At 33.7% G+C, this 23,996-nt stretch overlaps 1 non-coding gene across 1 annotated transcript; it reads right to left on the minus strand.

Moving 5' to 3' along the window:
* Window positions 1–18,305: 18,305 nt before the first annotated feature.
* Window positions 18,306–18,412, minus strand: LOC129516710 (U6 spliceosomal RNA). Its single transcript, XR_008665842.1, has one exon. It is a non-coding gene; the product is annotated as a U6 spliceosomal RNA (small nuclear RNA).
* Window positions 18,413–23,996: the final 5,584 nt, after the last annotated feature.

Raw genomic sequence — 23,996 nt, forward strand, 5'->3', positions numbered from 1 at the left:
CCCCCATTCATGTTCTTTATTAAAATGATAACTATTTAATAATGTTCTTTCTCATATTGTACTCTATATGCAAATTCTCCCTCTGTTCAGCCTTTAATACTTTTTGCACCCCTCTTAGAAATGTACCATATTCAATCTTGTATTATGCATATTTATGTACCAGTATTTTATTTCTTATTAGATTGCAGCACCTTGAGAATGGTGTAGTGGAAAGAAAGTTGACTTTTAGTAACTATGCATTTGTCTCGTTAATGCAGTTTCTCACCTGCTTTGAGATAATGGGAACTGGAACTAACAGGTAGTGGTAACACAGATGATGGGCAATATAAAGATTTGAGATATATATATATATAAAAACTTTGGTAATTATATGTACGCTTTGCTAGTTTTGCTCTACATTTTTTATCCACACAAAAAGTAATTTGCATTGATGTTCTAAAAGTCAGGTATTAGGACAATAGCACAGAGAGTAGTTCAAAGATAGACAAACTGCCATGACCTATAAAATTGATGTATTTGTGATTTTCAAAATTCATCATGTTCAGGGCAGCCTGGGTGGCTCAGCGGTTTAGCTCCGCCTTCGGTCCAGCGCCTGATCCTGAAGACCCGGGATCGAGTCCCACCTCAGGCTCCCTGTGTGGACCCTGCTTCTCCCTCTGCCTGTGTCTCTGTCTCTGTCTCTGTCTCTCTCTGTCTCTCATGAATAAATAAATAAAATCTTAAAAAAAATCATGTTCGTTCAACTCTAAAGAATTACAAATATCTAATCACGGCAGGTAAACATTCTCTGTATGTGCATTACAATATGAAAAAAGAAGTTGCAATCAGTGCATAATAGAAAGTGCAATCTAACAGTTTTCCCAAGAAATGTTGTCTCTATTTATTTGAACCTTGTAATTAGCACATATGAGATATTCCTTAAAGTCATCTTGATTTTATTTTTATTCTATAAAAATTACTATTAAAGACATTTTGGTTGATCATTTATATATATATATGTGTGTGTGTGTGTGTGTATAAAAAAGAATTTACATATCTACTTTTTTAAAGATTTCTAATTTATTTATTAGAGACACAGAAAGAGTAAGAGAGGCAGAGACACAGGCTGAGGGAGAAGTAGGCTGCCTGCACGGAGCCCAATGTGGGACTTGATCCCCGATCCCAGGATCATGCCCTGGGCCAAAGGCATGCACAACTACTGAGCTACACAGGCATCCCTACGTATCTGTTTTGAAGTAAATAGTTTTCATTTGTATTTCTTGTGTAGTACTTAAATATTTAGGAAATTAATACATCAATTTGAAACAATTTATATTGCATCTAGGCATAGATTTTAACATTTTACATATTTATGCCTATAGAACTTATTGAGCAATGACATATTTTACTGTATGTATAGCACTTCATGTATTTGATTTTACTTATCCTCACAACACAACAACACTAACTTCATTTTTCAAATTAAGCAACTGAGGATATGGTAACTTACAATATATTTATCTGTTGAGCCAGCTAATAAATGCCAGAGCTTGTTTGGATGCAAATCCAGGTATACCCAGTGTTCAAGTTTGTGAAAGATTTTGCACTCACATACAGGTGCACTCACATATAATTTAACATGTTTATCTGACTTTATTAATACCCACATGGATCATAAATATTTATGTATATGTTTTGTGTGGATTTCCATGTATATAGTAGTAAAGAAAAAAACATGCATTATATAGAATTATTTATATACTCATGATATTTTAATTGTAAAAATATGTCCACTTAATGAAATTATTTGTGGTTTTGAGTTTCCCATTTAAAAGAATATAATACATGTTCAGAAAAAATCAGTTGGGTGGGTCATTCATTCCATTTCTATATGTATGTCACATGTCTAATACATGATAATAAAAACAAAACACTGACACTGAATAAGAAAAAAATGGTAGTCTTTATTTTCCAATCTTGAAATGAAAATGAAATTCCAATGTTTTTTAAAGGAAACAAACCCTAATGATCTAATTGTAAAAGAAAGTTGAGCTTTATAATTTCTCTACTTTCATAACAACACATTCTATTTGTAAATTGCTTCCTTTCTGTAGATTTGGTACTAACAATACACATTATATTTAGAAAATATCATATATTACTACTTAGAGGTGTGAATTAAAGCATATATATATTATTTGTATTCTTACAAAATGTAGTAGAAAATAATATATCAAAACAACTGCTACCCAAGCCTGCATTCCTATAGTTAATTGACTGTTAACTTTGGGGAAAAAGCAACTTTTATTATGCATGCAGATATGATGCTACTTAGAAATAAATAAAGTGGTAAGAACGTGATTTGTTTCTGTAGATTTAAATTTTAGGGCATTATTTACATGCTAGGTGGCTTTGACTGAAAATAATTTTAGATAATTGTACAATAAATAAATATAAAACTGTAATTTCATGGATGCTATTTCAAACACAATTAACATAAAACAATTATGAATATCTTTTCAAAATTAACACAGCAACTCAGGCATAGTTATCTGCAAATGCCACACTGTTATTTTCTTATTTTGTTAGTGAAAACCAATTTAAATTTATACTATACAAAAATGCATGTACATTTGGAAATTTCTATCACCTGAAGAGGGTTTATATACATTTACTTAATTTGAAAGTCTTTTTTTTTTCAATAGAAAGGTCATCAAGGTAGATTTTTAAACAAATTTTTTATGTTAACTTTTTATACTTTCCCTCACAAATTTATCTTAGGGATGCCAAATTCAATAGTTATTTAAAGAAATTGAAACACATACTGGCATATAAACCCCTTAGTTAAGATCTGTTACAAGTGAATTTTTCAATTTTTTAAAATAGTACAACATGTTCTTGTGATGTATGTGTCTTATAAAATATTTTATGAGTATTTAAAATATGCTCAGTACAGTGGTAAATTTAATAAGCACAATAAGATTTTTCATGTTTAAAATATAGGACATTAGTATTTCCATATATAAAAATATATGTTTTAATAGAAACATAAAAGAAATATTAAACAACTTATTTATGAATAATTTATCTTTTTCTCCCAGGGGAATATAAGCATAAATCTTTTAGATAAAAATAGAATATCTGTCTCTTCATTTTCTTCTAATATTAGATTTCTTCCTACCTTTTAAGGGCAGTTTAAACACCTTTCCTCCAAAAATTCTTTTTTTTTTTTTTAAGATTTATTTATTTATTCATGAGAGACACAGAGAGAGAGAGAGGCAGAGACACAGGCAGGAGAAGCAGGCTCCCCACAAGGAGCCCAATGTGGAGCTCGATCCTGGACCCCGGGATCACGATCTGAGCCGAAGGTAGGCACCCAACCCCTGAGCCACCCAGGTGTCCCTCTTTCAAAAATTCTTAAAAAAAAAAAAAATCCATGTATTTTGTGGAATTGTAACACTTGTTTTACACACATAATTTACAAGTCTGTGCTGCTTATTCCTGCTGGTATCAATAACTCATTGTCATTTTAACCCTACTGATTGTGCTAAGGCTTAAGAGTTGGCAAACTCTTGCTTTGTTAAAAAAAAAAAAAAAAAAATTGGCCAAATGGAAATAGAAAAGAATTGACTAAAAGCTTTGAACCTCTACTCTTGCTCTCTGTACTGAATTCAGATTTAGATTTTACGACTGAGTAGAAAATAAAATAATAATATTGGCAACAATTGGGACATGTGGGTGGTTCAGTTGGTTAAGCATTTGTCTGGTGATTTCAGCTCAGGTCATGATCTCATGGATGGTAAGATGGAGTCCCATATTGGGCTCTAGGCTCAATGAGGAGTTTGCTTGAGAGTCTCTCCTTCTGACCCTCCCATCACTCATGAGCTTTCTCTCTCTCTCTCAAATAAATAAATCTTAAAAAAAGAAAAATTAACGATAATCTTTGGTAAACTTGCTCTTTGTTAGGTACAGTGTTAATTCTTTGATATTCAGTTTCTCCTTTAATTGGATCAATTTAAGGGTGATTATATCTTTATAATGTCATATATTTATTCATATTTAGATATAGAATGCAAAATAATATATCAAAACTACTAAAACCTGCATTGATACAGCTTATGAATACAATAATATATAATAGTTTATATATATAATGATAAATATCTAATAGTTTATGTATGTAATACTATATATACATATAGCAATTATATATATCGTAGACATAAAGTATTATCTCTAAGGGAATTTTTTTTTAAAGATTTTATTTATTTATTCATGAGAAACAGAGAGAGAGAAGCAGAGACACAAGCAGAGGGAGAAGCAGACTCCATGCAGGGAGCCTGGTGCAGGACTCAATCCTGGGTCTCCAGGATCACACCCTGGGCCAAAGGCAGGCACTAAACTGCTGAGCCACCCAGGGATCCCCTATTTAAGGGAATTTAAAGACATGCAGCTAGAGAACCAGAAATAGAGTATGCCTGACTTAAGTTTGCATTGCATATATACCACTACAATATATATAAACACCCCCCTCCCCGAAAAAATATTGAGTACCTACCATACTTAAAAATGCCCCAAAGCATTGTGGGAAATATACAATGATGATGGTATAAAGATGTGGTCATCAAAATCTTGCCAAAACTTTGTGAAAATTAAATCACTACATACTAACTTCAGTGACTTCAATGTCCGTCCCTCACCCAAACAAAAGGAAAACTTCTTACCCCCGCCTACCAAAACCAGTTGATAGCCCCTCTGTGAAGCCCACAGTACTTTTTCCTATAAGTGTCTTAATGCTTTCTGCCTATGTTTCCTTAACACTCAAAACTATTACAACATTTAACACTTATTTTCTCATTATGTGTTTCCTTACCTTTAACCCTACATGATTGTGAGATTCTGGAGAAGAGGGTATTAAGCTTTTCTATACATCTACATATGTGTATTATTATGTGCAGATTCTTAACAATTATATTAATAGTATCTTTCTAAATAATTGGGAATGTAATTAATCATTCATTATACTGTGCATTCTGTTGGAATGGTAGAAATGTTACAAAGGGAGGGAGGTCAATTTAGTGTAATCAAATAAAGCCGTAAGAAATAACTGAAACAAAGATACCTTTGAAGAATAAAGTGTGGATAAATATAGAAAAAAAATGAAAGAACATCTAGACTAAGGAAGAACTGCCGTAAGAGGGGTTCCTGGGTGGCTCAGTCGGTTAAGCATCTGCCTTCAACTCAGGTCATGATCCCGGAGTCCTGGGGTCAAGCTCCACGTCGGGCTCCCTGCTTAGCGGGGAGCCTGGTTCTGCTTCTCCCTCTGCCTCTCCCCCCTGCTTGTGCCCTCTCTCTCTCTCTTTCTCTGAAATAAATAAGCAAGTATAATAATAATAATAAAAAAAAAACTACTGTAAGAATATATTTTCCATAAGATGATTGAATGATTGATGAAAATTGAAGTTTTTCCGAAGAAGGCACTTTGTACTGAAACCTTGGGTAAATAATGAAATTGTGAGGGTCAGAAAATGAAGGGTCTTCAAAGGAAAGCAAAATAGTTTAATGAAGTTCTGGTAGATGATCAAAGTGACTAAAGAAACTATTTGATCATAAGTGTCAAATTCTAAAAGTAGTGGCTCAGGAAAATTATCTATGACAGATAAAAGAAATGCAAATCAGTAAGATTAACCTGAAGGAGTTCAATTGTTTAAGCTTGAATGTGTGTGAATCTCCACTAGGAGAATAACAATGGGCATGAAGATCAAATTGAATCATTTTAAGGACAATTGTAAAACATATTTCAAGAACAAAAATTAAATAATCCATGACAGTTTGTATTTGGAAATGAGAGAAAGAGATGACTCAAATTACAGTCTGTAAGGTAGAGAACTGAGGGAATGATGGCAATAATGGTCAAGAAAGATAGATGTTAATGTTTAAAACATATGTTTTAATATGTCAAGTTAAATTATTTTTACCATTTTTAAAGAAGATTTTATTTGTTTGAGAGAGAGAGGGAGAGAGCACTAGAGCACTAGTAGGGGGAGGAGCAGAGGGAGAGTGACAAGAAGACTCCTCACTGAGCATGGTACCCAGTGCAGAGCTCGACCTCAGGACCCTAAGATCATGCCAAAATCAAGTCAGACACTTAACCAACTGAGCCACCTAGGCAACCCAATTTTTTTTTTTTTTTACCATTTTAATTGAAGCACTACAGACATATAGTATCCAAAGTCCTTATAGCAATTGTATTCCTTATTTGTACTATATGAGAATTTCACTTTCCTTTTGAAAGGCATTTGCCTTCCTAAACATTTTTTTCTGATACAGTTAAATTATCACTAGCTTTGAGACGTGCAGAAGCTATATTATTCAAGGAATAAGAATAAAATTAGTCCACGATTACCGACACATAATGAACTTTATTCTTTTTCTTATAGTGAAGTTTAAACAGTATGTAAAAGAACATTATATATTAAAAAACTCAATATACTTGAAATTTAAGACTTTACAGTTGAATAATATCTTAACACTCAGTGAAAACTTTCATTCTACCACTGAGCTTTTTAGAGCATTAAAAAGCAGCTGTCCAGCATTTCAAAGTATTAAAGAAGGTTATAAAGAGCTTTGGATCGCCACTGCAGCCGTTCATACATGAAATTTGAGAAGGCTTTTGTGGGCTGGATGTAGTAGGTAATTAATTTGGGAAAATTCCAGAGGTTAAGACCAGATGAGCTGTTTCACTTCTTCTGGACCTGGTGCTGCTGATAAATGGTTGAGAAGTTTTTGTTTATGGAAGAAAACTTCCATAAGAGTTCTGCTTCTCCAAGAGGAAAACTAAAAATCACTATGAAACATGGGTAAAATTTCACAACATAAATAGAATGGTTGCCATTTTGCAATGTGGATTCTTTCCACATACATCATGGAGGTTTTAGCTCAGAGAATAAGAAACTGATTATCACAGAGCTTTAATGAGAATGATAGGGGTAAGTAAACAGTGTACAATGTACCATCAAGTTCTTTAAAGTAGTACTTAATCTAAGAGACTCATAAAACTTTAATATAGAAGTCAATAATTATTGTTACTTAGGGGGGAAAAGGCATTGGCTTCAAAATTCCAATAATTTAATGTCTGCACCTGTGAGAAACTAACAAAATAATGTTAAACTTCTATAGGAGACAATGCTTGCTAGTAAAAATATAATCGGTAACTCCCTATGGATGTATAGTCGAGTTCTGTAAAATTTAGCCTAATAGATAATTATGGTATATCTGTGATTTTGTTATAATAATTTTATTAGAAGTGTATTGAAAGTTCTAATGTCACATATTCTAAGAAATTTGTTTAGAAACTGCAATTAAATAATTCAGAAATAATTAATTCAGAAGACAACCCATTAAATTATAACCCTCCCCACAGGTTAACTTGGTGCCAAATGTATTGTTTAATTTATCATTCTTAGTATTTTTAGACAGCCTCAAGGCAGAGAATGAAGTAATAATAAATAGGGAATAGTGGATAATTAGAGAAGGAAATGTGGAACAAAATTACTAAGGGCTTTAGGTGAAGTTCATTATTACTATTTAATAGTGCCCAAGAGCATTCGATCAAATTATGGATCAAGTTTAAAAGTGGGCTGAATGAAATCCTTGTGGAGGAGAGTTTTCTTACTTTTTTTTTCCTCAAGATTCAGTTCTGTGTTATAAAATATATATTGAAAATCTCCTTTATAAGTCATATTTTGACCAAGCTTTATGGAAAATCACTTTAGAGGAATCATGTATGTAGATGGCGTGTTAAGTCACACATACCGGGGATAAGGGAGATTACAAAATATAAAATGAAGATGAGAGGGGGAAAAGTAAAATCAAACAGTCTGAGTTTGTCAACAGGCTGTGTGCCACATAAATTGAGACCATCACACGATTAAGCTGTAATGTACTTCAGGGATAACTGGTTAAGTGACATATGGTAAATATAGCCCTCAGGCCATTTAATGCATGAGGAAATCTAGCCTTTCTAACTCTTCTTTTGGCTCACTCTAGAGCATCACATTTTCATTATGAAAATTTTAAAGGTATAAATACATATTAACTTGTTTTTCTAATTTTAATTCATTTCATTATTAAAGTCATGTTGTGCAACCCATAAATGCTAACCAGCTTATGTGTTATAGAGCTATTCCTACTAGTTTCTTAAATACAGCCAGTTTATTTAGGCAATGAGTTAGAGATGTGCAATTTCTGTATGTTCTCTACAGAATTAGGGTAAGGAAATTCGAGGTTAGTGGAAAGAAAGTGTGTTAGGCCTGTTTATTCAACTATATGTTGTAGGCCAAGTGATGTGGTTGGAAATTATATTGAGACAAATAATGATATTAATATTAGCAATAGCATATGCTTACTTCATGAATTCTAAGAAATCTATGCCTTATTTATATATGTTTAATTTACCGGTGATTTTTATCATGGTACTAAGTAGCAGGGACTAATTCCCAAATACCAGTATGTTTTACTTATAAAGGAAATATATAGTACTACTTCAAATGTCCTCTATACTAATGATAGCAAGGTAGCTATACTATTGAACACATTCAAAGTTTATGTGAAAATGATTTCATAGTTGTTTAACCTATAGGACAAAATATATTCTTGTTACTTATTTACAATAGTAGCATTTTGGAGTATGAAGGCTCAAAAGTAAAAGAGAAAAAGGAGTTCATGATGGCATTTAACATGTTATAAAATCTCAGGCTAAACTGCCCACCTTTATGAACCACTTATTATTGATAATCAGGATTTTCTCAATGTGATCCAATCACCAGTTCCAAAATATTCACTTTGGACCAGGCACTCTGCTAAGATCTGGGGATATGTAGGTTAATAAGTCTTAGAACTGCAGGGGTCCAAAATAAAGAGAAAAAGTAGATATATACTCATCAGTTTACAAAATGTATGTGATATGAAAGATATCCACAAAAGAAATCATTGAAGAGGAAAGAGGGTTTTTGGAGAGTTACAATTTGAATTAGACCTTGAAGTACTTGGTTTAGATATTTTCTCATTGAGATAGGAACACAGACATTTCAAGAAACAGTATTAGAAAATACCCAACTCATTTGTGGCAATGGTAGTAGTCCAGTTGCTGGAGATAGGGGAGAGATTAAGTAGTGTGGTTAAGATTGAGGATGGAATAATAATTATTTATTCTCCTATGGAGAATTTGAGGATCAATGCTAAAATTACCACAAAGTGTCCATTCATAATGAAAAAGTTATGGGATTATTTTAAGGAAGGAATGGCTTGATCTAGTTCCCCTTTTAGGAAAAGATTGCTTTGATTTATGAAAAAAAAAATGGATTCCAAGGTAAAAAGGAGAAGCCTAATGATTGACCATATCAATAGAAATGTGATCATACTAGATTAGAAAACTTTGAGTCCAGTGAATAAAATTGTTTGGAGGGAAATAAGAATCATTGAAGAGAGATCTGGTAGATGTTTATTGCATTTCTTCAAGACAGAGAAGATGGATGGCACTTTGAAGTGAATTTATAGAATCTCTTTACATAGATTTCAGTGTATATCAGGTGGGACAGGTAACCACAAAAAAGAATGACTTTTAGGTTTATATTGGAAGATCTGAATGGACTGGGATAATATGTTTAATATGAAATTATGAACGTCTTTGGAGAATATGAAGACAGTCAAGTTTAAAAATCACAAATCTGGGATCCCTGGGTGGCTCAGCGGTTTAGCACCACCTTCGGCCCAGGGCGTCATCCTGGAGACCTGGGATCGAGTCCCACGTCGGGCTCCCTGCATGGAGCCTGCTTCTCCCTCTGCCTGTGTCTCTGCCTTTCTCTCTCTCTCTCTCTGTCATGAACAAATAAATAAATAAATCTTAAAAAAAAAGAGTCAGACTCTCAACCAATCAGATTGAGCCACCTAGGCATCCCATGGATCACTTGTTTGGGGGATCCCTGGGTGGCACAGTGGTTTGGCGCCTGCCTTTGGCCCAGGGCGCGATCCTGGCGACCCGGGATCGAATCCCACATCGGGCTCCCGATGCAAGGAGCCTGCTTCTCTCCCCCCCCCCTCTCTCTTTCTGTGACTATCATAAATAAATAAAAATAAATAAATAAATAAATAAATAAAATAAAAATAACAAATCTGAGGTACTTGTTAGTTATCTAGATAAAGATGGAAAGTATAGGCTTATTTGATTTTGGGTCTGAAGGAGCTAATGAAAAATATCATGTGTGGATACAATATCTTAGCAACTGTGTGTGTGTGTGTGTAAACTGTATTTAAGATAAAGATTGTTAGCTGAGATGAGGTCACCTAGGGAGTACAGTAGAAATGGAGAGGAGAATGGAGAGGCAAACCTGAGGACCAAATTTTTGATTTTGGAGGTTGAGTAAAGGATAACATATCTGTAAAAGAAACAAATATGTTGATGAGGTATACAGAGACTAAGAAAAGAAATACCGTGAAGGAGAGAATGATCAAACTTTTCAAATGTTAAGAGTTTGGGTAACAAATTTTAGCAACATGAAGGTGATGATAAAGTTTAAAAAGGGCTCAGTATACTTTTGGTAATGAAAGCAAATTAGGATATGTTGCTAGGAAAATAAGAAAGTGGAAATAGCAAATGTAGATAACATTTTCCAGATATTTGGATAAGATGAGGAATAGGATACTAGTATGTTAGCTAGAGCAGATTTTGGGGGCTCTGTAATGTCAATCCATATGTGCTTCTCACACAAATTAAAAGTTAATTTAGAGGTAGACACAGTAATGAAATAAATAGAATAATAATTATTTATTTTTTTAAAGATTTTTATTATTCATGAGAGAGAGAGAGAGAGAGAGAGAGAGGGAGGCAGAGACACAGGCAGAGGGAGAAGCAGGCTCCATGCAGGGAGCCCGATGTGGGACTCGATCCTGGGACTCCAGGATTAGGCCCTGGGCTGAAGGCAGCGCTAAACCGCTGAGCCACCTGGGCTGCCCTAGAATAATGATTATTATGGAACATTTTATTATTGGTAAATTTTAAATTGGAATATATGGCTAAAGTATGCTTCCAGATGAACTTCCTAATATACTCTGCCTCACCTCAATCCACCAAAGGTTGAACTTCAAAACAAAGCTCCTGAGGACAAGCTTTAATTATCTCTATAGACACCCCCCAAACTGTTGCTTGGTCTCTGTAGGGGTGGACAGGACAGACCATGTGCTCACAACCAGTTGTAGATTGGTTTCATCCAATCAGGAAACCAGAGCAGAGACAAGCTACGAGAAAAATTACTCAGATCCAAATACGCCACCATCCATACTCAGCACTGAATATTTTTGCCTATTACAAATTTTGGTCATCCAGGGCTTAGTTATCCCCTTTGGAAGAAAAGAACAGATGTCTCTCCTGGTTATCCCACTCTTAGCTCTATCAGCTGCTTTCAAGGCACAAGTTACTGCTCCGTCGTTTATTATCCTAGTTCCCAAAAGGGACAATGTAGAATCTTCTCTCCCAGAAAACAAATAATATATTAAATTAGTTCTAATTCCACTATGTGTCCAAGGCTTAAAATTCGCTTCATGTTTTATTATCCATCCATCGAAAATATCTCCAACCATGCTCTTCCAGTTAGTCTAATTGTCTTCAATGAAAATAAGTGATATTATCTATGAAATGCCACCAATATAATAGTATCTTGCATTTGAATGGACCTATTATTACCCTGAGGGAAGGAAACTCTAGTTCTTTGTTCTCCTCTGCTACTGTCTCCCCTCATTCTCTTAACACTCCTTACTTTGCCAACCCAATCAATCTAAGACAATAGGGATAAATCTGTTGTCTCACAAAGTCAGTTTGTGGACCTGTCTCGGTGAGATGGACTGTAAACTGATGCAACTGTGAGACTTTGCCACAAAAAAAGGAGAAAGTTACTTTAAGATTTGGGAAAGTGGCATTTAGGCCAAATCTAAATGAAGTAGGGTTTTGATAGACCAAAAACAAAGCTGGGCCTTGTGTAAAGGGGTCAATATGTCATTTGGATTGGAAAGTGGACCAAGGATTCTGTTCCTGTGGAAACTACAAAGTCCATTTAAATGTGGAATGTTGTGTCCAGAAAACCATCATCTGCATCTTTGCCCCTGCATTAAAAATTGAGGCTGCTGCTCTGTATCAAGATGACTTAGATATCTATGCAAGAGTGGCATGATTTATTCTCAGTGATATGTTTTCTTTTTTTTTTTTTTTTTATTTTTTATTTTATTTTTTATTTTTTTATTTTTTTTAGTTTAAACAATTCTTTTTTTTTTAATTTTTTTTTATTTATTTATTTATGATAGTCACAGAGAGAGAGAGAGGCAGAGACACAGGCAGAGGGAGAAGTAGGCTCCATGCACCGGGAGCCCGATGTGGGATTCGATCCCGGGTCTCCAGGATCGCGCCCTGGGCCAAAGGCAGGCGCCAAACCGCTGCGCCACCCAGGGATCCCAGTGATATGTTTTCAAACCACATTTCTGCTGGTCTGATTTTCAGAGGACAGAGTTTCTCAGTGATTAAGAAATCAGTAGTCACTAAAGAAGGTGGTTGTTATGACACGTTACAGCTGCAGCAAATCCTTAGAGACATATTGTTTCATGTTAACTTTGAGCTGGCCTTGTCTGTTACTCCAGTCTAATGAATTAGGCAGTGAATTTTTACTTTCTTAGCATGTGCTATTTTTTTTTTATTTTCTCATTACAGATTTGCTACTTATCAGGATCTCTTTGCCATTTACTTAATTGGAAATGGTCTTGCCTCACATATCCACATGTGCCATTCATCCTTTTTTTTTTTTTCAAATGTCATTGTCAGTGCAGTTTTCTCATCCTATCTAAAATTTCAGCTTTTTTCTCCTAAAACATATTATCTCCTTCCCTGTATTATTTTCTTCTTAGCCCTTATCACTATATTTACTTACTGTAGGAAGCAGCCTCTAAAATGGTCCCCCATGCTCCCCACCTTCTGGTGTTCATGCCTGTGTAACTTCCTCTCCTTTAAACGTGGGCAGGACTCATTGACACACTTCTAACAAGGACAGTGTGACCTAATGGGGGGATGCGACTTCTGAGATGAGGTTTCCAAAGAATGGTGGCTTCCATCTCTCTCTTTGGGGAAAATAAGTTGATATTTTATGAGTAACTTTATGGTCAAGATCATATGGCAAAGAATGATGTCCCCAAAGAACAGCCAATAGACACATAGGGAGCTCGTTATTGGAGCTTCTGATCACAACTATGAACGAGATGTTGATAGCAGTCTTATGACACTGAGCCAGAAGCAGCCTGAATAGCTGCACCTGGATTTGTGATCCCCAGAAACTCTGAGATAATGTATGTTTTAAATAACTCACTTTTTGGCATAATGAATTATGTAGTAGTAGTACTAGATAACTGTTACTTTTATTTAGCTTGATTACCATTTTACCAACTAGAATGTTAACCCACATAGGCAGTGATTTGGGATTTGTCTTGTTTTGTTTCCACTGTTTTTCCTTACTGCTTAGAAGTGGGAATAGCATTATAATTGCATATTAACATGTAATCATAAGGCATCCAGAATTTGGCACCTTGATAAGGAAGTATAATATGCAGTCTTAATATATCTAACTTCTCATGTAATGTAAGGGTTACTTGTCAGATCACATAAGGGTTTTTATCCAGAGGAAATCCATTTAACAAAATGCACAGAGAAAAAGAGCAGCCTGGAATTAGCAAGTCCTTTTGACACATATGACCCACATTACAGATGACGATAATGTGCTGCCTTTTACTACAAATGAAGAAATAAACAGCACAAGAGTTCATCAACTGTACATCAATATATTCATTTTTGGAGGTTATTTAAAGAAATAAGATTTAAAACAGATTTTTGTAGTATCAATTTGTTGATAAATATAGCAATTTAATAATTATATTCCTGATGAACCACAGACAGCTTCTATTCATACTGAATTCTTGCTTAGCTGTTATCTACTAATTACCAAGCAAATTGGTTTTGTAAGTTGATGTGTACTATAAAAAGTAGCATATATTTTAAAAACTATAATTTTCCCCATTCCAGTTCTGATCACTCCACTTCTCTCATTTATCATGTTTCTGTATTTGTGGGGGTAGTTTCTGGGACCATCAGTCTATTGAATTAGTCCATTGTACTATCTCTGTCCCAATATATGCTCTTTTAAAAACTTTAGTTTTATTATAAATCTTAATAACAGGACACAAGTCCTCATCCTTTACTTTTTTGAAGATAGTATTTATATATTCTTGGGTGTAAGTATGTTGGAAAGGGCTTATTAACTCCACTTCACAAAATTGTGAGTTTCATTGAGATGAATCTATAAGTCATATTGGAAAGAAAAAAAATCCTTAAAATATTGAATTTATCATTAAATAAACTTCTTGCACATCTTTATTTCTATACCCTGTATATGTTTGATACTCTGCTGGTACCACTTTTAAAAAATATATTTTGCATTCTGTATTGGTAGTGAGTGAATAAATTGTAAATGATAAAGTCCTTTATGAAAAGAAATCTTTGATTTTGATGTAACTAAACATATCAAGTTTTGCCTTGTCATTTGTTCTGTAAAAGTTTTATACAAGAAGTCTCTTTTCTGCCTCTAGGATACAAAGAAGCTTTCCTTAATTTTCCTCTATTAACTTTACAATTTAACCTTCAAAATTAAGTGTTTAATCCATCTAGTTTCCATCCTTGAATGTCGTGTTTAAGTTTCTTGTTCTCTATAAGAAGAACTAGGCTTTTGTTGCAATCCACTTGACCTCTTCATCTTTCCCCAGTGATTTATGATAATGCTTTATTGTATTTTAAATGGCCAAATACAAATGGTCTAGTTTCTAGCTCTCTGTTCTTTCAATTGTTTTTTTGTGGGTTCTTATAAATGCCAAAATTTAAAACATATAACTAATACTATAGCATACTATAGTATGTCTTTTATCTTCCTTTAAAAAATTGATTGGGCTCTTTGTGCATTCTTATATTTCTTTACACAATTTAGAACATTTTGAGGTTTCTGAAAAAGAAGAAAAATCCTAGAAGTGAGAATGTATAGAATTTGCATGAATTTAAAAGTAGAGGACGGACGATGTCTAATAGAAGAAATAGGTTATTATCTAGAACATATTAATAACTTCATCAAATTAACAATAAAGATACCAAAACTGTATAGGAAGTAAATGAAGAATATATATTTAGGCAGTTCACAGAATAGGAAACCAAAAGAGTCAATAAGCATATGAAGACATGTGCTGTGCTTAAAATCATTGACATTAAACAACATTGGTTAAATACACTGGGATATCATTTTAAGCCTCAGTTACTTCCACATAAGAATATAATCCCAACTGTTGCTGGGTATGTTGTGTGAAACTATAAAGTCCCCTGGTCATAGAAATATCTTTGGAACTCTCCCAGAAATCCAAATGCAATGTTCTATGCTCAGCCCAAAATAAGTGCTCAGTATATTGTGTTTACTGTCTTAGACAATCATGCTCAAGAAAAATTCCATCATCAAGAATATGTCAGCTTGAACATTAACGCAATCATACTCTTGCCTTGCTCAATAAGGGAATTAAAACATACAAATATCTTGGATTTCCTAAAGCTTACATTAGGATGAGTTGCTGATGCATATATCATACAGATAAAAGGTCATATTCTTTAATTTTTTATAGACATAAATAATTTGGGGCAATTTCACAATGCATAAGTAGTAACAGTGAGATCCTTTGTAATATTTGCTATAACTATTAAGGGAAACAATACCAAGAAAAATATAGATTTAGTCTCTTGACTATGGTAGTTTTTTTTTCTTTTCTTTTCTCTGATTTTTCCCTTTGATAATTATTTATGGTCTTTACACATTTAAAGATCATTCAGATTTTGTCTAATCAAAACTAATTTTAAACTCCATAGGACATTTTTCTGTGTATGCAGCATTAAAACTCTAAATTTATCTAAGGTACCAAAAAAATTTCTTTCTTCACCATGATGGACATTCATGTCATTATGCAGTGTTCAAGAGGCAGCAAAGAAATGAATATGGAATCAAAGTACACATCAGAGTGATCTAGACGACAGACAAAAATGGACATGGCAAGAGGACGACAACTCAAATAGAGTTTAAAGGATCTTGTAAAAATCAAAGCAGTAATGAATTTCACTAGACACAACCAGCCCCTGTTATCAGTAGATGAGTGGAAATTTCTGTTTTTCTTTCAGGGATAAGAGTAGAAAATGAAAATGACAAAAGACAAGTGAAAGCTGGGTAGTTTAGAGAAAAAGTACTACCCTGAAGACAGTTTCTTATGAATTGCATTCTATTTCAGTGAAGATTTTTGTGTGGTCAGTGAAGTATTTAATCTCCCCAAATTCCATTTGTTGTAACTACCAAACCCACAAAATTATATTTAAAATAATTATTTCCCCTACTCTACAGAATGATTTCAATGATACTGTCTCAGTTATTTCATAAGGTAACCAAAGTAGTTAGGTCAGGCACAAGTTATTATCAGCAAACCTACACTATATTTTAAAAAGTCAAGTTAGAGAGATCTTCCAAAGAACAGAAAAGTGTTAACTATAACCTACTTTTCTTACTTCAAACTCTGTATTGCTGTCATGACTACATTCCGCTATTATTTTATAGAATTGTAGTAGTTTTAGGTAATTCAGCAGATACAAATGAACCTTACTTAGGTTTGCATTTTTAGGTAAGACTACAGTAAGTGATTATCACCCTATATATGGCATCTTCTGCCCGTCATGCTGATGATGTTCTGTGAAGCAGTTCAGAAGACAATCCTGTGTGTTTAATAAACATACTTTTGGCTTTAGGACAGTTCTACAATCATCTTATTATTTGTGAGACAAAAATTAAAAGATGTAACATTCCAAACTTCATTTTTATAGATACAGTAGTAAAAAAAATATTTTGGGTCTTGAGCCAAATAAGTAAGAGAACTGAAGTTGGGGGGTGGGGGGCAGTGGGCAGAGGCAGTTGTAGCAAAGGGGGGTGGGGGGCAGTGGGCAGAGGCAGTTGTAGCAAAATGGCTAGAGATTCGGAAATAAATTTCAAATGTACCAGCAGATTAAATTGCAAAACAGTTTGAATATAAACAAGAAATATATTTTGAGGAATAAGCCTGTGAGATTTGAAAAAAAAAAAAGTGGGGGGGGGAAACACCATAAGCAAAAAAAAAAAAAAAAAAAGAAAAAAGAAAAAAGAAACGCTAAGGTGCTAGAGGAGGGAAACCAATACAAGGAAGAAAAAGATGCTACATAAAAAACTGCAAAAGGGATCCCTGGGTGGCACAGCGGTTTGGCGCCTGCCTTTGGCCCAGGGCGCGATCCTGGAGACCCGGGATCGAATCCCGTGTCGGGCTTCCGGTGCATGGAGCCTGCTTCTCCCTCTGCCTGTGTCTCTGCCTCTCTCTCTCTCTGTGATTGTCATAAATAAATAAAAAATTTAAAAAAAAAAACTGCAGAGAAAGTAAAGGACCCTTGTTGGATCGTCCAGTGAGCATGCATGGCAAACTGTCGAAGTTCAGTATCTCATTATGGCTAGGATCAAATCCACCAAAACTTTTTTCTCCCTCTTATCTTTCCTCCATGACTGTACCCCTAATATCTAGACTATGATGTTTCTTTTTTGATTAAATCACCACTCCCCATGTCCTATCATGGCTTTCCTTTTTTTTTTTTAACTTTTAAAGATTTTATTTATTTATTCATGAGAGACAGAGAGAGAAAGAGGCAGAGGAAGAAGCAGGCCCCACCACCACCACCCCTGCGGGGAGCCCAATGTGGGACTCGATCCCAGTACTCTGGTATCACGCCCTGAGCCAAAGGTGGACGCTTAACTGCTGAGCCACCCGTGCGTCCTTCGGTACCATGGCTTTCATTACAGTTCAATCGTTTGCTTTTCAGAATATCCATATGTAAATCATTGCTATATTTGTTGTTCAGCTTTAAAATGGGAAAGAATGATTACAATGTTACACTTTTGTCCTAATTAGTTTTCAATTTTCTTTTATAAGAGTAAGGAGAGTGGGGAACAGTGACTTAATATAATTGAATCTCTACAAATACACTATATTTTGCTCTAGCAAGCTTATTTGCATGTATGTATATTTGCTATTTTAACAATTGTTAAGTGCAAATTCCATACCGTTAATTATATTCACAACGTGCAACTATCACCACTATTTCCAAAAATTGTTTATTACCATAAGAAAGCTCAACTTAATAAAAAATAAATGATATGAAATACTTCATAAATTCATATGTTATTCTTGCACAGGGGCCATGCTAAGCTTCTCTCTATTGTTCCATTTTTTGTAAATGTGCTGCCAAAGCAAGCACTTGAGTTGTTTTTCTCTAAGTATTTCCATGTTAGAGCTTCAGGAAACCCACCAAATAGAATAATGGCATTCTATTGGAAATTAATGGTAAGAATTTAGATAGTTGTTGACCCACCTGTCCCTTGCCCTCTACCTCACTCTGAATTCTGAATTGCCCAGGTTTTTTTTTTTTTTTAACATTTTATATTTCTAGGATTGGATAGCACAAGCCTGAGATCTGAAAGTGATGCAGAGTACCAACTTCGCAGAATTATACTACCTCAGTCAACTGGGGTTGATGCTTTGATTGATGTCATTATGTGAAATTATGTAAAGCAAGTTACATTCCATGAGAGAGGTATTACATAGGTCTATGTCTGCAGTCAAGAATACTACCAAATTTCCATGAACCTCACTATTTAAATTCCATTATACTTCTTAAAAATTCATATGTTTAAATTTTGCTTATCCAAGTGTTACAACAACATATGTACTGGGATCATGGTGACAGCAGTGCTACTTGAATTATATGAACATTATAGTATTTAAGAACCCATTCTTTGAATATATTTTCCTAGCTTATATGATATTTAAGCATTTTTGTTTCCTTGATACATTTCTTAAGTGTTTATCTGGTGATAAGCTCAAAGATTATAAAAATGAAAATTTCTATTTTGAAAAAGTAGTGAAAATATTTTTCTTCATTCTAACACTTTCCAGTCAGTTACATCTTTTAAAGTACCTGTTATAATAGAATATCCTTAGTAATAGATTCAAAACTACTCTTTATAGTTCTAATCACGTGTCACTTTATATCACGAAAGGTTATTGATTTTCACATACTTAATATGTCTTCCTGAATGAAATTCACTTGTTTGTCTAAAAGTAGAATATGCATAGTAAAACAATACAATAAACAATATTCAGCTGCTTCTTTGATAAACATGTTCCAAACAATTAAGTCTTGAATTGCAGCACTCAAAAATGCTTCCTAGTCATGTATTACTATACTTTATCTTTTCTTCTCCTTCTTTATAATTACCTTACAGTTGATGCTTTTCAAACTCCCACATTCATCCAGTCCCAGAACATGTGAATTCATTAATTTTTAATTTCTTATCAGGGGCACTGTTTTTCAGTCTTATCCTCTACCCATACTTGACCTCCCAGAAAAATACTTATTCTTAAAACCAGTCATATTTATCAAATCATTATCAAATGACCAACAACTTTGGGACTCTCTATACAGTTCAGATGGTCTTTCTAGCATCCTGGCTAATGTTAAATTCATTTTAAATTAAATACATCTTCCTTTGCATTTGTTCTATATCCTTAAATAATTTTAAATCCAGTAACCTATTGACCTCCTCCTCTCTCTTCATCCACTTCTGCAATATTGTCTGTCACCAAGACATTGCCAGGATCTTAACCTGCTCCATCTGCAAAATTTAAAATGTGGAATTTTACTCTCTGACCAAACCCTTATACCCAGGGTCATTTTTCTACTTCATAATATATTGGAAATTAAATGGGCTTTGAAGTTTAAATATAAGTTTTACACTTACTAAGTGAGTTTTGGAATAATACTTACTAATCTCGGAGCCTCATTTTTCTCTAACTTAAAATAAAAAGAAAATTGCTATGTATCCCAGAGCTTATTTCAAATATATGTTTAAATATATCTTTGACTATAGTATATCCATTTTGATTATTGCAGAAAATAGTTATACATTTTTCTGTACTTTGAAAAAAGAGTCAATAAGGTGAAAACATTATTTTGTTTTACAGTCTAGATATAACTATATATAGTAATATATATATATATATCTCCTTAATTAGCATCTCAGAGAAAGAAGGAAATTCTCTACTTAGGGCTATCTCATTAACTTGAGGGGTTTTTTTTTTTCTTTTTGCCTGGAAGGGATTAGTTTCAAGATGATCATCTTTTTCTCTCACATTTTTATTTCCTCACCAGTTTGTGGGATAAGAAGAATAGGGTTAATAACCAATTAGAACCATGGAGAATGTGACTGGAAGATGTACAATCCTGTGGCCTGAGAGAACACACGAGATAGATAATATCACTGGTGTTTATTACCCTACAGATATAATCATGTTTTGAAGTATCAAAATGTTATATGATTTTTACAAATGTAGATAAATTGGCAACACAAAACATAGCTAGCAATTATTCCTGGGCTGATTCTGTAATTGTAGGAATTTTTGTTCAAAAGAGGAAGTTAATATGATCATACATTCAGTAAGTAAAGGGTTTGTCACAAAAATGAGATACCTTTTTTTTAATGAGATAACTTTATGTGCTATTTTGCCATCATTGTCAAAAAAGAACACAGAAAGTAGTTCAGTGGCTTTATATTTGGGGAAGAATTCAAGCAGCCTCATTAAAAGATGTCCACAAGCAATCTTTGTGTCATCAATATATGAAATTGAATGGGGAATTTAGTAACAAATTTTTTATTGTTTGTATCTTTAGAGCTCCCCCCCCCCACATTTTAATAGTGTAATTAGTGCCAATACCAGTCCATAGTTTAACATACTTTTTCTTTTGCCAAATATTAGCTATTATTTTTATTCCATGTTAAAAATGAGCTCATTCTGAAGAAAAAAAAATGAGCTCATTCTGTAAGGCTGTTGGATTTTGCAATACAGCCTTAAACAAAGCAACAGATGATTTCTGGTTCTTTAGCTGGAAATTTGTCTCTAAATATGTCTTCCACTTCTACAACACACAATTTTCCAATATGTTCTTCAGCTACAAAAGCTGAATATAGCAAGACAACAGATTTTCATTTTATATTGTCACATTTGATTACTTCTGTTTTAAGTCTTTTCTGAAACTCTGACATACATATCAATAATTGCTGTTCCTATTTAAAAGTAAACAGACTTCAAAGGCCTTTCTCTCTTTCTTCTTTCTTAATTTCTTCTTTCTTTCTTTCTTTCTTTCTTTCTTTCTTTCTTTCTTTCTTCTTTCTTTCTTTTTTTCTCTTTCCTTTCTTTCTTTTCTTTCTCTCTTTCTTATCATGCTTTATTAGCTGATGTTTGTTTGCCACCAATGTGGCACGTTGTTTATTAGCAACGAACAGAATATACTTGAGGTAGCTGGAACAAGGGCTTGCTAAAAAAGCCTAATTAAAAGTCTATCCAATATTTGCATAGATATCCAAAATGATTAGAATCCTTGCCTTGCAGTAGTAGTCCTGACAAATCCAGACCAAATCAGAACCAATCAAATTGATACATTGGGGAAACATAGGGGTGGGTGCTACAAGTATGTGTAAGTATGTGCTGCAAGTTTTTGGCTTCATAAATAATCCATAATAAACCTTAATTAGAATTCTATTAATTCTAATAGAATTAGAGGGCAGCCTGGTGGCTCAGCGGTTTAGCACCGCCTTCAGTCCAGGGCCTGATCCTGGAGAACCGGGATTGACTCCCACGTCTGGCTCCCTGCATAGGACCTGCTTCTCCCTCTGCCTGTGTCTCTGCACCTCTCTCTTTCTCTCTCTCGCTGTGTCTCTCATGAATAAAGTTTAAAAAAGAATTCTTTTTTAAAAGAATTATGATTATTATATTGCATGTAATTTTAAATTATTGAAAATTTATTATATGTTGAATATCACATGAGGCTCATTCTAAACATTATTATCCTAATTTATTTGAAATTAAGCATAAAATTGTTATAGTAGCCTAATACATGTATTTAATTAGCAACTGGGTAATGAGTCCGTTATATCATTAGTAGATGAAGGTTTACTTTACTGAAATTCTAAGGAAAATGATGAATAGAGGTCAACCAACAGTTGATGAAATAAAACTTTATCGATGCCATGTAAAATCTAGTCTATCTGCTACTCTCCAGAATGAATGAGTTGATCAATGGGTGAGTGAAACAGTAAGCAAGACAGATAAACAATTTAGTACAGATGTCTTTCTTCACAGAATGCAAGAATCTGCACCTAGGTCAGTCACAGCAACCCACACTGGAAAGCTATATTTATACTACTCAAATAAAATCAAGGAAAAAAAATCATCTTGATACAGAACTTTCTGCATAACTGATAAAATATCATCACTTTAAAAAACATTTTGTTCTTTTATTTTTTAATGTAGACAGAAATATAGCTGGAGAACTTTTACTACTTTGAAGCCAGCAGAGATGGTTATTATGTTGGCTTCTAATTTTCCTCTAGATTAAGAAATATGCTGTCATTCATTGTATCACATTGTTTGCATTCCAGTTCATTATGATAAGTGTGTGTTAGTAGAGGCATCAAAATCATCAACCTGTAAACCCTAAGACTGGAAAAAGTAGTCATCTTTACTGCTTTAAGAAATTCTGGAATTTTAATAATCTATCTTCTGTATATTACTGTAGAAAAAACTTGATAAGGTATTATACACACACAAACACATACACACGCACAATGTTTGCTTAATTTATAGCCATTTCATCTTAAATAAAGACTGCTTAGGTTTTCAGTCCTCTGTGTCAATGTTAGGCTGTGAAACCCAGAATATTAGCCTGGCTCAGTGTCCATGGAGACAAATCCCAGATTCCACAACAGCAACAGGATTTATATGGCACTATTCCTACAGTGTATCACTTTGGACTTAATAATATTCTGTAATGTAACAGAAAAAAGCTAAAGTACCAGACTACTCAAATCCATGTTAAAAGAATAGAATTCAATTTATTCTGAAAGTATAACAGTAACTCATTTCCAAATGACATAAAGAAAGCAGCGGGCATCAGATAAGTTTATTGCTATTTGTGTGAACTGTCAGGAAAAAAGAGAATTATCCAGTTGAGCATACTGAGAGACTTATTATCACATACAAATCATGCAGTTCAATACAGAAAAGAGCTCAGAATCATATGTCAGGAAAAAAAAAATGAAGGAAATCAAGATGCTTGCCTTCCATTCAGACTATTTGAGTTTTGAGGGACTTTTGATTATTCTCATTCTTACACTCACATGAATGCACACGTGTATACACACTATCACTTGCCAGTCAAGTCAGATTAATTATGTTAAAGCCAAATTGTCATATTTTAATATCCCTAATCACAATCTTTAGAGGATTTCCTTTGTTTATTAGGTAAACAACAACAACAACAAAAAAGCAAACAAAAACACTTGGTATGTCATTAAAGGCCTTTGAAGTTTAGATTCACTCTTATTTTATCTTTCAAAATTATTGATCATGCAATGTGTATGGATCAGTGAATTTCTTGGAAATCTCTGTAAAAACAAGCCTAGAATTCAAATAGAGTTAACATTGATTAAGTACCAACCATGTGCTGGGTTAGACATTTTAACATATGATACCTCACTTACACTCTTTAAAATCAACCATTGAAATCTCAGAAGAGAGGAAAGGAAAATAGTCCTTGAATTTTCCAGTTAAGATATTTTTGACATTTTATATCCCATTGCCTTTTGTTTTCTATCACAATTAAATTGTAGATTATGTCATTACTCTTAAGAAACTTAACCAAATTTATTTTTAGAAAATTGGAAGCAAATGTACTTTATTTTTAAAAACTTTTTAAAAAGATTTTATGTATGTATTCATGAGAG

This window comes from Nyctereutes procyonoides, unplaced genomic scaffold, assembly GCF_905146905.1.
Source record: "Nyctereutes procyonoides isolate TBG_1078 unplaced genomic scaffold, NYPRO_anot_genome, whole genome shotgun sequence".
Classification (NCBI taxonomy): domain Eukaryota; kingdom Metazoa; phylum Chordata; class Mammalia; order Carnivora; family Canidae; genus Nyctereutes; species Nyctereutes procyonoides.